Source organism: Rhipicephalus sanguineus, chromosome 11 (genome assembly GCF_013339695.2).
Source record: "Rhipicephalus sanguineus isolate Rsan-2018 chromosome 11, BIME_Rsan_1.4, whole genome shotgun sequence".
In the NCBI taxonomy this organism is placed as follows: Eukaryota; Metazoa; Arthropoda; class Arachnida; order Ixodida; family Ixodidae; genus Rhipicephalus; species Rhipicephalus sanguineus.
In genome coordinates, this window is record NC_051186.1 from 38848271 (window position 1) to 38859209 (window position 10939).

General features: G+C 54.0%; 1 long non-coding RNA gene across 1 annotated transcript in view; it reads right to left on the reverse strand.

Annotated features, from left to right (window-relative positions):
- LOC125760394 (uncharacterized) overlaps positions 1–3936 on the reverse strand; it is a 71989-nt gene extending 68053 nt beyond the window's left edge. Inside the window, exon 1 of the long non-coding RNA XR_007417968.1 lies at positions 3788–3936. This is a non-coding gene — a long non-coding RNA (uncharacterized LOC125760394). The remainder of the gene's footprint in view (positions 1–3787) is intronic.
- Positions 3937–10939: the final 7003 nt, after the last annotated feature.

The following is a 10939-nucleotide window of genomic DNA, read 5'->3' on the forward strand; positions in this document are numbered from 1 at the left end:
CAGTTGGAACCTCCTCAAACACCTACTGAACGAGCGCGAAACTAATTCAAACAAGAGAACGGACATTGCAAAACTAGTACATCAGGTCAGCCAGTACACGACTGAGGAGGTAATCATGAGGCAGCTCGCAGACAAATACCTTCCGCTCAAACAACAGGCGATAGTGCCGATCGCGTAGAGTACTCGGGAGGACCGTGCGAGGACCGTGCGAGGACCGTCATTTCACCGAGGGTGAGGTACGGGCCGCCCTCCATGGTCTCTTTAGCAGATCGGCAGCGGCACCCGACGGTATTACTAACAAACTCTTAATTAATCTAGATGACGAATCGATCACTTTCTTGACGGATCATATCACCGAGTTGTGGAGAAAGGGAGAATATCCGGATGAATGGAAGATGGCCAACACCATCCTCATACCCAAACCGGGCAAACCGCTCAATCGGGATAACCTCCGTCCAATCTCACTTACATCGTGCCTAGGTAAAGCTATGGAACACGTTATTCTCAACAGACTCACTAGATACGTCGAGAAAAACGACATACTGCCATATAATACGATCGGTTTCCGCCGCGGGCTATCGACTCAGGATGCCATGCTCCTGATCAAACACCAGTTCATACAGGTTAGCCCGGTGCACGCGAGAGCGATTCTGGGTCTAGACGTCGAAAAAGCTTTTGATCGCATAGAGCACAAGGCCATCCTCGAGGTCGTCTCCGAGCTGGCTTTGGGCGAGAAGCTTTTCCGTGTAGTCAAGGCGTTTCTCGGCGGTAGGCAAGCGAGCCTCAGGCTAGGAGAACTAAAATCTAAGGTGGTGAGCCTGGGAAACAGGGGCACCCCTCAAGGGGCCGTGCTCTCACCCATGTTATTTAATCTAGCAATGACCAGAGTCGCGCGCAAACTGGAGCAGATAGAAGGTATACGCTTTGTGACATACGCCGATGGCAACCACATTGTCACGTGGTCGTGACGTCGACGAAAACAGCAGTCAGCACGTCCGAGATGAAACTGTTTATTTGGCCGAACGTGTGGCCGGGAAACTGAAAGTCAAACTACAGCAATACGCTGATAGCGGCGAACAGAGCGTCGACCGTCGATCAACTGACCAGCAGTGAAGCGCGTCGGCATTTAAACATGTGCCGTCGAATATTCCAGCGTTATCGCTGGCTGTCGCGCAAATTCTAGAATAAGCTCGAATGTGCGCGTCTTGCGCGAAACCTTAACAAAACGATCTACAACGATCGCGAAGCCTCTCGAATAATGAGGCGCCGTTCGCGCCGAGCGTTGCTGACAGTCTTTGTGGCCGAAAACCAAACACAGCAAAAGTGATAAAGAAACGCACGTGGCAATGCCCCCCTCTGAAAAAAGCATCGTCCCGATGCTTAAGACAGAACACACGGGGGGGGGGGGAGGGGGCAATACATGCAAGAATAAATAACAAGCATAAAGCAAGAAAGTACAATAAACAATAAGCAAACGTGCAGTCCTCAGATTCACTAACGCGCTTAATATGGCTTGAGGCGCATAACATGGACGACTTCAGGTCGCGCACGGCGCCGCTGAGAGTTCGTAATGCCGTCAGGGACAACATCGTAGTCGAGTGCACCGAGGCGTCGAAGTACCCTGTACGGTCCGAAGTATCGTCGAAGAAGCTTCTCACTATGTCCCCGTCGGCGTATTGGCGTCCATACCCATACACGGTCACCGGGTTGGTATTCCATGTGGCGTCGTCGAAGGTTGTAGCGGCGGCTGTCAGTCGTCTGCTGGTTCTTGATCCGTAGGCGGGCGAGCTGTCATGCTTCTTCGGCGCGCTGTAGGTAGGTGGTCACGTCGATGTTTTCGTCGTCGGTCACGTTTGGTAACATGGCGTCGAGCGTCGTTGCCGGGCTCCGTCCGTAGACCAACTTGTATGGCGTCATCTGTGTCGTTTCTTGTACGGCCGTGTTGTACGCGAAGGTCACGTACGGAAGGATGGCGTCCCATGTCTTGTGTTCGACGTCGACGTACACTGTCGTCCTTTATGAAAGGGAACACGCGAGCGCGTGGCCTGCGCTCTGCGGCGGCTGCCTACAGCACCATCAACGGACAGCTAAAGGAAGCATGTCTGCTTTTGGTGTCATCTACTGGCAGACAAAATATCGAGTCATGGGCGTTAGACAAGCGCCGCTAGATAACGCTCCCGCTCCTGTCACACAACAAGCGATGCCGCCAAACGAGGGCGTGCTTTCTTTAGCTGTCGTTTGATGGTGCTGTACGCATCTGCCGCAGAGCTCAGACCATGCGCTCGCGTGTTCCCTTTCATAAAGAACGACAGTATACATGGCCAGCATGTCGGCGATGGCCTTATTTAGACGCTCGGTGAGGCCATTGGTCTGCGGGTGGTAGGCGGTGGTGCGGCGGTGGCTCGTCTCGCTGTATTTGAAGATCGCCTGAGTTAGGTGCGCAGTAAAGGCGGTAGGCGGTGGTAGGCGGTGGCAACGTTACTAGAACAAACTCAGTTTCCAAGCTCCGTATCTCCGCCAGCGGAGGAGGGTGGTCCGAACGGCGGTCGCGAGAACTAGCGGCGCTGCAGTTCCGTCTTGCGCCACTATCGGCGCGTCGTCTGCTGCCACGGCATAACGCTGTGGTGCGCCGCGCAGTTGCTCGCGGCAACTGCGCGGCAACTTTCTTATTGTACTAGTTAGGTAGATGCTTAGGTGGATATGCACAAGGTCGTCTGTATGCATTGGCCCGCGTGCGTTGTTCATTGATTGGCTAAGAATCGATGTTCGGTCTATATTGCCACGCCCACTTCTTGTTTTATTTTGATGTATTCGGCTTTGACCAGCAAGGACGGTTATCAACGCTCGACGCTGTCCGCGAAGCAGCGTGCGAGAAGCTTCGCGATTGTAATAGATCGTTTTGGTAAGATTGCGCGCTGCACGCGAATGTTCCAGCGTTGTCGAGAGATACCGCCGCCACAAGCGATATCGCTGGAATGTTCGATAGCGCCTGTATAAAAGCCGACGCGCTTGACTGCTTGTCCGTTTATAGACGGTCGACGCTCTGTTCGCCGCTATCAGTGTATTGCTGTAGTTTGACTTTTAGTTTCCCGGCCACAAGTTCGGCCAAATAAAGAGTTTCATCTCAGACCTGCTGACGGCTGCCTTCGTCGACGTCACGACCCTCTGACAATATTTGAGCTGTCTACATTGCGCTTAAATTCCAAGCATAGGTGTTTCTAAGCGAATGAGGGCTTTCAGGGTAATTTTTATAACCACTACCACAATTTTAGCCGCTGCCGTCTTATCTAGACGAACAACAACCCAACACATTTGTAAAAGCCTTTATAGTGCACAAAGAAGCGTACTTACTGGAGATACAAAGCCGTTCTAGAAAAACAGTACTCATGTTTCTACAATTTATTGAAAAAAAACTTTCTCGAAAAACATCACCAATGCTTTGCAATGTTTACAAGACACGTTTTCGCGACGGTTAAAGGGCTACTGACCCAAAATCGGAAAATTTTACGATAACTCGGTAAATGAAATCTCAGTGTGCGATTACATCGAATAGATGTCTTCTCGGAGCAATTTTTTCAGCGGATTTTCGGTGTCTCATCTTTCGACGTCGCATCCTTCTACGCTGCCTTAAACAATTCGAACAGATCGGCCGTGATGTGAGCACAGAGCCGTTATTCGCGCGAACTCTGTCGCTAGAAGATATAATAATATCTGGGGTTTAACGTCCCAAAACCACGATATGATTATGAGAGACGCCGTAGTGGAGGACTCCTGAAATTTCGACCACCTGGGGTTCTTTAACGTGCACCTAAATCTAAGTACACGGGCCTCAAACATTTTCGCCTCCATCGAAAATGCAGCCGCCGCGGCCGGGATTCGATCCCGCGACCTTCGGGTCAGCAGCCGAGCGCCATAACCACTAGACCACCGTGGCGGGGCCTGTCGCTAGAAGAGTCGTCAGTATTCAACTTCAGTTTTTCAACTTCACCGAGCAGATGTTCCATGCCCGCAGCACTTTACACTGTACGACAGCCGTTTGCGTTTCGTGCTGTAGCCGTTCACTACGCAGTTAAACTGCTCGTCAACTACAATTATCTTTTGCACAAGTAAGTCTCCCTTCCCGAAGCAGAGTGTGGGATTGGGCTAGTTGGTATTCAATTATTAAACTGCTCAGCGCAAAAAATTTGACACGATACACATAGAAAAGACGAGGACCAGCGCTGGTCCTCGTCTTTTCTTTGTGTACCGTGTCAAATTTTTGCGCTGAGCAGCCCGTTCCCGAGCCGGCGAGTGTAAAATATTCCGCACATCTTGTTCAATACCTCGTCGTAAAATCGTTCGAAAATCCACTGCTTTGAAGGCATAGCGACAGCTGACAACTGATCGAATATCAGTGTGATGCAACTCTCATTCTCGGTAGCGTATATATGCAATCGCCTGCCTTTCGTTTTGCTGTTCTATTTCTGGCGGCTCCTCCAAGTTGGGCACTGGGCTTTCGCGGGACGCCGTGCGTTTTGGGGGAGATATGCGCCTAAACCCCGAACATTTTGGCTTTGAAATGTGGGGTGGAAGTGCTGGGAACGAGCGCGGCACGGCACCTGGCGCGAGTTCCCACTTTCCACGAGGGATCAAACTTCTTGTCCCGCAATGACACGACGATAGTGCTTTGCAATGTCGTCACTCTCAAAATGAACGTCACAGACCTTACATTCCGCAGTAAGCTTTCTATCTTTGCGATGCAAAGCTTGAATGGCGTAGGGTCTTTTGCAGGTCCGAAGAAGTGTCGTGAAGCGGAGTCGTCGTTGCGGTAGCCGCTCTTGCAGCCCGGCGCAAAGCAAGTCGGCATACCGCACTGTGAATCTGTTCGCCCTCGTTACGCTTCGTACATCATGCACGTGTCTTCGTACACGACGCTAAGCCTGGTCAAGAACAGTCGCAAAAATGACGAGCTAACAAAGCGCAGACGACGCTGCAACCCACGTGCGCTCGTACATCGGCGGCGCCGATCACAACAAGCGCCAGCCGCGGGAGCTAGACGTGACTGCAGCGCCACTAGTTCTCACGACCGCCACGCGGACCGCCTCTCCGGCGGAGCTTTTAAACTGAGTTTGTTCTAGTAACGTTGGGCGGTGGTGCGGCGGTGGCTCGTCTCGCTGTATTTGAAGATCGCCTGAGTTAGGTGCGCAGTAAAGGCGGTACCTCTGTCTGTGGCGGTACCTCTGTCTGTGATGAGCACATCGTCTTGCGCCATGACGCAAGACGATGTGCTCCACGAAGAACTTGGCTACCTCGGCGGCACTGCATTTGGGCAAGGCCTTTGTCTCGGCGTAGCGGGTGAGGTAGTCAGTTGCCACGACGATCCACTTGTTTCCGGCATTGGACGTCGGGAACGGCCCCAGTAAGTCCATCCCGATTTGCTGGAACGGCCGTCGAGGGGGCTCGATAGGCTGCAGAAGTCCGGCTGGCCTAGTGGGCGGTGTCTTGCGTCGCTGACAGTCCCGGCAGGTCTTTACGTAACGGGTGACGTCGGCAGAAAGGCGCGGCCAGTAGTACTTCTCCTGTATTCTTGCTAGCGTTCGAGAAACACCCAAGTGTCCAGACGTCGGGTCGTCGTGCAGAGCCTGGAGGACCTCTGGCCGCAGTGTCGAGGGTACCACGAGAAGGCAATCGGCTCGAAGCGGTGAGAAGTTCTTCTTTAGGAGAACACCGTTGCGCAAGAAAAGCGACGTCAGTCCCCGCGTGAATACCTTCGGAACAACGGTGGTCCTGCCCTCGAGGTATTCCACAAGGCCCCTGAGTTCTGGGTCCGCTCGCTGTGGTTCGGCGAAGTCGTCGGCACTTATGGTTCCCAAGAAGCAGTCGTCCTCCTTGTCGTCCTGTGGCGGTGGGTCGACGGGGGCGCGAGACAGGCAGTCAGCGTCGAAATGTGTTCTTCCGGACTTGTAAACGACGGTTATGTCGAATTCTTGAAGTCGTAGGCTCCACCGTGCGAGCCGACCTGAAGGGTCTTTCAAGTTAGCTAGCCAACACAATGCGTGGTGGTCGCTCACAACTTTGAAGGGCCTGCCGTAGACATAGGGGCGAAACTTGGATGTAGCCCAGATGATCGCCGGGCACTCCTTTTCTGTTGTGGAATAGTTCGTTTCTGCCTTTGATAGCGACCGGCTAGCATAACTGATGACCCTTTCCTGCCCGTCAGTCTTCTGCACAAGGACGGCGCCGAGTCCTACGCTGCTTGCGTCGGTGTGGATTTCCGTATTGGCGTATTCATCGAAATGCGCTAGTATTGGAGGCATCTGAAGGCGTCGTTTCAGTTCTTCAAATGCTTCGATTTGCGCCGTTTCCCACTTGAATGACACGTCGGCCTTCGTGAGGTGAGTTAGCGGCTCGGCGATTCGTGAAAATTCCTTGACGAAGCGCCTGTAGTAGGCGCACAAGCCGAGAAAACGGCGCACGGCTTTCGTGTCGGTGGGTGGCGGGAAGGCAGCGATGACAGCTGTTTTCCGCGGGTCTGGGCGAACACCATCCCTGCTGATAACGTGACCCAAAAACAAGAGCTCCTCGTACGCGAAGCGGCACTTTTCAGGCTTCAAGGTGAGGCCGGAGGTCTTGATTGCTTCAAGTACAGCTTCAAGGCGCCGGAGGTGTTCGTCAAAGCTTGAGGCAAACACAACGACGTCGTCCAAGTACACGAGGCACGTCTGCTACTTCAAGCCAGCCAGCACTGTGTCCATAACACGTTGGAATGTCGGAGGTGCCGAGCAAAGACCGAAGGGCATGACCTTGAACTCGAACAGGCCGTCTGGTGTTATAAAGGCCGTCTTTTCTCGGTCTCTCTCGTCAACTTCGATTTGCCAGTAGCCGGTCTTGAGGTCCATCGACGAAAAGTGCTTCGCGTTGTGGAGTCGATCCAGGGCGTCGTCTATCCGTGGAAGAGGGTACACGTCCTTCTTCGTTATTTTGTTCAGGCGACGATAATCGACGCAGAAACGTAGGGTTCCATCCTTCTTCCTCACTAACACTACGGGAGACGCCCACGGACTCTTGGACGGCTGGATGATGTCGTCGCGTAGCATTTCGTCGACTGGTTTTTTAACGGCGTCCCTTTCTCGCGTCGAAACCGGTAGGGACTCTGACGGAGTGGTCGAGCATTTTCTTCCGTTATGATACGGTGTTTAGCAAGGGGCGTTTGCTGGACCCGTGATGACGACGAGAAACAGTCCTTGTATTTCTTCAGAAGGCATCGGAGCTGTTGCTGTTGGCGGGCGGGAAGGCTTGGGTTTACGTCGACGGGTGGCTCAGGCATTGCGGTTGTCGTTGTAGCTTCGTCAGAATGTGAAAAGGCAAACGCATCGCTGACAGCCAAGATTTCTTCGATGTACGCAATCGTCGTGCCCCTGCTCAAGTGTCTGTATTCTTGGCTTAAATTCGTTAGCATCACGCTTCCTTTTCCTTCATACAGCCGAGCAATGCCTCTTGCGACGCAAATGTCACGGTCTAGCAGCAAACGCTGATCGCTCTCGATGACACCTTCGATGCATTCAGTCGTTTTGCTGCCGACGGGAATTATGATGCTGGACCTAGGAGGAATGGTGACTTGATCCTCGAGCAAGTTCAGGGGATGTTGACATGGGTTCGCATCCGGCGGTGTCACTTTCTCCGACGATAGAGTTATCGACTTGGTTCTTAGGTCGATGACGGCGCCGTGATTGTTTAAGAAGTCCATGCCAAGTATGACATTCCTCGAGCAATGTTGCAAGATTACGAAGCTCGCAGCATAAGTGCGATTATTAATGGCGACTCTCGCTGTGCAGACTCCAGACGGCGTTATTAGATGGCCTCCAGCGGTCCGGATCTCGGGGCCTTCCCAAGCAGTCCTAACTTTCTTCAACATTGCGGCGAACGGCCCATTGATGACGGAATAGTCGGCTCCGGTATCGACGAGGGCTGTGACGCTGTGGCCGTCGATAAGAACGTCGAGGTCGCTAGTTCGTCGTCTTGAGTTGCAGTTAGGTCGTGGCGTCGGATCACGGCTACGTCGGTTTGTTCCCCTGCTTCCAAGTTGCGTCCTAAGGTCTACTTCGGTCCGCGATGTTTCGTCGTCAGGGCTCTGTCTGGTTCGCGTCGTGTCCTGAAGGTTTCGTCGTGGCGTCGTCGTCGGCGGCGGAGGATCTTCGAAGTTTCGTCGTACAGCAACCGCACCTCCATCGGTTGCTGCCCTTAGTTTTCCGGATACGGGCTAGGCGACCGGCCCCGGAATGGGCCAGTGTACTGGCGGCGTTGGGGAGAGGCGTAGCGGCCTGGCGACGGCGATCGGGAAGGTCCTCGGGCGGTCCACTGCGCTCCTGCCAGATAGTCGGCGATGTCACGTGGCCGTTCACCCTGCTGTGGACGCGGCGCGTCAATGGCGAACCCGCGCAGTTCCATCTGTCGATACTGGCAGCGGCGGTAGGTGTGGCCGGCTTCTCCGCAGTGGTAGCAGAGTGGACGATGGTCGGGAGCGCGCCAAACGTCGGTCTTCCTCGGCGTGTATCGCTGGCCGGTTGGCGGGCGGTATGGTGTCGGTGGTGGCAGCGGTGGTGCCTGGCGGCGGAACTGCTGGGGCGGCGCGGCGTCTTGACGCGGGCGAGGAGGGGGGGCGTTGCGTCGGGCTGCAGCAGCATAGCTCATTGCTTGAAGCTGCGGCGGTGCCGGCTGAGGAACACCCAGTGACTCTTTGATTTCCTCGCGGACAATGTCTGCGATCGAATCCACTTGAGGCTGCGGCGAAGGTAACAGCTTGCGCAACTCCTCCCGCACGATCGCTCGGATGGTTTCGCGCAAGTCGTCGGTGGCTAATGAGTGCACTTCTGAATAGGTTGCAGACAGCGGCGAGCGGTTGTACTGTTTCGTCCGCATGTCCAGTGTTTTTTCAATAGTCGTAGCCTCGGTGAGGAATTCGGCGACCGTCGTGGGCGGGTTGCGGACAAGTCCCGTGAAAAGTTCTTGTTTGACACCCCGCATGAACAGGCGAACTTTTTTGTCTTCCGCCATCGCAGCGTCGGCCTGACGGAAAAGTTGAGTCATCTCTTCCGTGAAGATGGTGACGTTTTCGTTTGGCAGCTGCACCCGGGTCTCCAGCAAGGAAGCGGCCCTTTCCCTGCGGACGACGCTTGTGAACGTGTGCAGGAATGCGCTGCGGAAAAGATCCCAGGTCTGCATTGAGGACTCCCGATTCTCAAACCAGGTTCTGGCCGCGTCTTCGAGGTAGAAGTACACGTGACGCAGCTTGTCTTCATTGGTCCAGTTGTTAAAGGCGGCGTCACGGTCGTATGTTTGAAGCCAGGTTTCCGGGTCTTCAAACGACGATCCGCGGAAGGTTCGCGGCTCCTTGGGATGCCGAAGAAGGATCGGCGCAGGCTGCACGGGGTCGGTCATCGTCGCTGCGGTCGATGTTTGGATCTGCGGCTGTCTGTCTTTTTCGGGAAGGAGCCCGTGCTCTGGCGGCAGTCCCTTCTGCCTGCGGCTTGTTCGACGATCCGGGTTCTCCTTGCCGTCGTCCTTGTCGCGGCTTGGGCTTGGGTCAGCACCCCGCGGTGGCGTCCGGATCATGAAGCAGCACCTCCACCAGATGTCACGTGGTCGTGACGTCGACGAAAACAGCAGTCAGCACGTCCGAGATGAAACTGTTTATTTGGCCGAACTTGTGGCCGGGAAACTGAAAGTCAAAGTACAGCAATACGCTGATAGCGGCGAACAGAGCGTCGACCGTCGATCAACTGACCAGCAGTGAAGCGCGTCGGCATTTAAACATGTGCCGTCGAATATTCCAGCGTTATCGCTCGCTGTCGCGCAAATTCTAGAATAAGCTCGAATGTGCGCGTCTTGCGCGAAACCTTAACAAAACGATCTACAACGATCGCGAAGCCTCTCGAACAATGAGGCGCGGTTCGCGCCGAGTGTTGTTGACAGTCTTTGTGGCCGAAAACCGAACACAGCAAAAGTGATAAAGAAACGCACGTGGCAATATGGAGCGCCAACGGTAACGTAGGCCTAACGGAGACTAGACTGCAGGAGAGCATACAGACCGTGGACACCACACTAAGCGAAATGGGGCCCAACTGTTCGTCGGCAAAGTCGGAGCTTTTGGTCCTAAAATATCGATGCAGGGGCCGAAGGCCAAAGGACTACGTACCCGAGGAGGAGCCCACGATTATCTTGCGCTGTCACGACGGATCCGCGATCAAGCAGGTCGAAAAGATTAGAGTTTTAGGCTTCCACATGGAATCAGGAGGCACGAAACTCAGTACCATTCGACACATTTCCAACAAAACGGACCAAGTCCTGAGGTTACTAAGGAGAATTACCAACAGACACAGGGGCCTTGGTGAGGACAGCGTTTTAAGGCTAGCACACGCCTTCGCTCTCTGTCAATTCACCTACGTAGCAGGTCTACTCAAATGGTTTCAGGAGAAGCTGAACAAGCTCAATATTAATATCAGAAAGCTAGTTAAGGCTACCCTAGGTATACCTAACAGCACCACGAACGAGAAACTCATGAGCCTAGGCGTACATAATACGATGGAAGAGATGGCGGAAGCGCAACAGATTGCGCAGCAGGAAAGACTGACGAAAACGCGCGCGGGTAGGCTGATACTCGAAGCAATCGGGACAGACCCTAATAGATCGAGGAACCCGAAGGAGGCCGAGGTGGAGCTGAGCGCGGAACTTAGAGCCGCGATCAGAACCACCCCTCTCCCGAGAAACATGCACCCGGAGCACAATGTTAAAGGGGAAAGCGAGAGCGAAAGCTTTATTGAAAGAAATTGAACAGGTAGGTCAAGAGGCAGCCCTCGCAGACGCCGCCTGGGTCAAAGGCAAAGAGGCCTACACGTCCGTCTTGGTCGACAGCCAGAGCGAAGTACGCGACGCCGTCACCTTATGACGTCACCTTATGAGT